Genomic DNA, 3,273 nt, shown 5'->3' with positions numbered 1-3,273 from the left:
TCTGGAAACTCTATGAACTTGGTAAAATGAAGACAGTTATGGAAAGATACTAGGTTTTTTGTTCATAGAGTCACTACGAGTTGTGCTCAGTTTGACAGCAATCAACAACAACAACAACAACAACAATTATTAATTTAGAATACTTACAGAAGATACTAATCAGACTGCATCTAGATCACAACTATTTATTATACCAATGTTATAGTAGTAACAAGTAGGGATTCATACTGCACTTATCTTCTAACTGATCTTGGAAGTTATAAATCTGAGAATTGAATAAATGTATTTTAAAGTCACTGTTGGCTAAAACTTAAGACAACAGTATACTTTTCTATAAAAATTCATTCAGTCAACCCATTCTGTATCACATTTCTGAAAATAAGCAGTAAAATTGTAATTTTGTGACTTTTGACAAACTTCAGTTCTGCCACAGGACTTAGGAAGAAGCTAGTTTAATATGAGCATCAAATACATTCTGGTATATAATGAACTGAAAGGCTCTTATTAAGTTAAAAAAATCTATTTTATAAGAAAAACATTTAAATGTCTGTTTTCTGGGCTTTATAGTAATTGAAGATTAAACGATGGAGATAGAAACATAGTTTATGAAGTAAAGAACTCCAGAAACCACATTCATACGGATGATTAATTCTATAATCTAAGTCAGGGAATTGTTTCTAGTAAAATCTCCATATAGTCATATTTAAAAATCATATGTAGCATTTATATTTATTATATCACTAATGTAGGATTAATTCTTTGTTTCCACATAAATCACTTCCTCTTAGAGGGCAAACAAATTTGTCTTGCATATCCACTCTACTTAGGATACTGGCTATATCATATATGGTGAAAGACTAAGGAAATGCTAAACTAGCTTAAAGTAAAAGTAAGTATACATTATCAAAGCCTACACTGGATGCAAAAGAAAGAAGTGGGATTTCATTATATACTCTATTTTTCCTCCTAAAATAGATAATGTCCATTTCATTTCTTTTTCCCCAGAATCCATCCAGGACCCTGACACAAAACAAGTACTCAAGAAATATTTCTGAATTAATCAGTAAGAAAGTAAAAACAAACCAACCAAACAAAATCCAAAACCTCTGCCTTACCTTGGTTTTGAACAGTGCAAACATAGTTGATACCATTAACATTCCTCCAGTCCCAAGATGCTGGCCATTGTGAACTCTTCTGTTGTGTGTGCAATCCCTGGGATTGCCCATCTTTCTCCTGTGGACTCCTAGTTTTTCTGGTGTTTCTCCTAGCGACTCTTAATACATAGGAATTAGACTCTATGAATCTTACAAAACTTCTGGAAACTGTCACTGACACTGAGTTGGAGCTAACTCACACCTGCACCTTTAGTGGGTTTTTGAGGAGACTGTAAATAATGCAGGAGATTTTATCTTAATAAATGGTCTGTGTTTACTTGCATTCTATCTATGTTAATGAGAAACAGCTACTCTCAAGCTTGCTTATTCTGTTTATTTGAATCTCTCCTTTTGGGAAAAGTTTCAACATCAAAGAAAATATCTAGGTTAAGCTGCAGTATTTGCTAAACTATTACAGCCTGGTGGTGTATGCAATTGGAATCAGAAAGAAGGTTTAGAGTTCAATAGTGACGTCCTAGTGAGAGAAGAAAGCAAGCTGTACTAGCTTTGCTACCCTATTTCTCTATATTTTGAGTGTGCCCACTGATGTCAATTTGGAACCAACTCATAGCTGGGCCTTTGGTGGATTTTCATCTTTCTTGAGTGGAATTGTCAATTTATCCATCAATTTATCCTACAGTAGGCCCAAATATGACCCCCACATTCTTTATCTCTATTATTGTATTTATAAAATTTAATCAAAACTGACTCTTATAACTGACCCTTCCGTAGGTGTTCATAAGCTAGCTATAAATTGCATGGAATTGCTGGTGGGTTCGAACTGCTTGCTTATGAGTTGGGAGTGCAGCTCCTTACCTACTCCTTCAATTAATTGTTTAAATTAACCTCTGACAGTGAACGATAATGAGAAGAAGGCCAGCATAAAGTGCAGAAAACAAAGTTGACATTCTTCTTATCTTTCCTTCAGATTTAGTAGAGTCAATTAACTAATGAAACAATTATACACAAAGTAGTCATAAAGAAAATAAATTAGAAATTTATCCTTTCCAAAGTATTATTTTATTTTAGACATAATGGCCAAATATACGACTGCACAAATTTAAAATAAAATAGTAGAATAATACCATCTGACATATCAGGGCAAGAATGATGCAATTCTGGTTTTCATCTTAGTCTAAAACTAAAAGTATAGCCTCTCTGTAGAAGCAGCTTCAGAAAAAAAAAATCACTGAAAAGGTAAATGGATTTTCCACGAAACTAAACTGAAACCAGCCAAACCACTGGTATCCATTCAGCATGATTTTCAAACCTCTACTCACAATAATGGTGAACTTGCCAGAATGGTCAGATTGATCAAATGCTTTATTTGGATGCTCAAGCTTCACAATGACCCTTCCTTGTGGCCATCTTAGAGAAAAGGAACAACACAGGGAAATTAAGTATTTAGAGGAGAGAAAGTCAGAGACTGACCTGTGAAGCATTTAGATTTCACCTCTATTGCCTCTGTCTCTATAGTATGGGGGAAGTTTCAAACCAATAAAGTTCAGTCCCCCACTTACCCTTTGCCACACTATATGAAGGGACTCATAGTAGGCACTGCAGTGGATTTCCTTGCACAGGGAAGGAGAATGTTCACCCACCTCCGATGGAGCCACAGGCCAATTTGAACAGAGAAGTGCCGACTTTGTTCACAGTGAGCCCAAGTGCATTCTGGGTAACACTGCAGACTTCCAGTTTAGCCCTGCTAACAGGGGTGAGGAATTCCTTCTTGAATAGTGCCCATTCCCTTGATGTCTACACTATCTCCTTTTTGTAGATTCTCATATAAGTGGCCAGAGGAACAACTCCATGTTTCCTATAGGGCTGAGAGAATATATAGTGGGTGCCACTCTTCTTTCCCTTTGTGTTCGTCATCTTGGCAGATCACTGCAACATAGCAGTTTTCATCTTTATTTTTTTTAAATTGTTGTTAGATGTAATCAAATCGACTATTACTCATAGCAACCCTATGAACAGCATATCTGAAATTTTCTCTAACTTAATGCGGTAATAATAATAATAATAATATTTTGATGTGCATCACAAAGTAGTGCCAATTATTACAGACGATATTGTTATTATTGTTAGGTGCCATTAAGTACGACTCATAGCGACTCTA

Source organism: Elephantulus edwardii, unplaced genomic scaffold (assembly GCF_000299155.1).
Source record: "Elephantulus edwardii isolate Elephantulus edwardi_28Jun2011 unplaced genomic scaffold, EleEdw1.0 scaffold00163, whole genome shotgun sequence".
Taxonomy (NCBI): domain Eukaryota; kingdom Metazoa; phylum Chordata; class Mammalia; order Macroscelidea; family Macroscelididae; genus Elephantulus; species Elephantulus edwardii.
The sequence above is the reverse complement of the archived record's forward strand: the minus strand, read 5'-3'. Positions refer to the sequence as shown.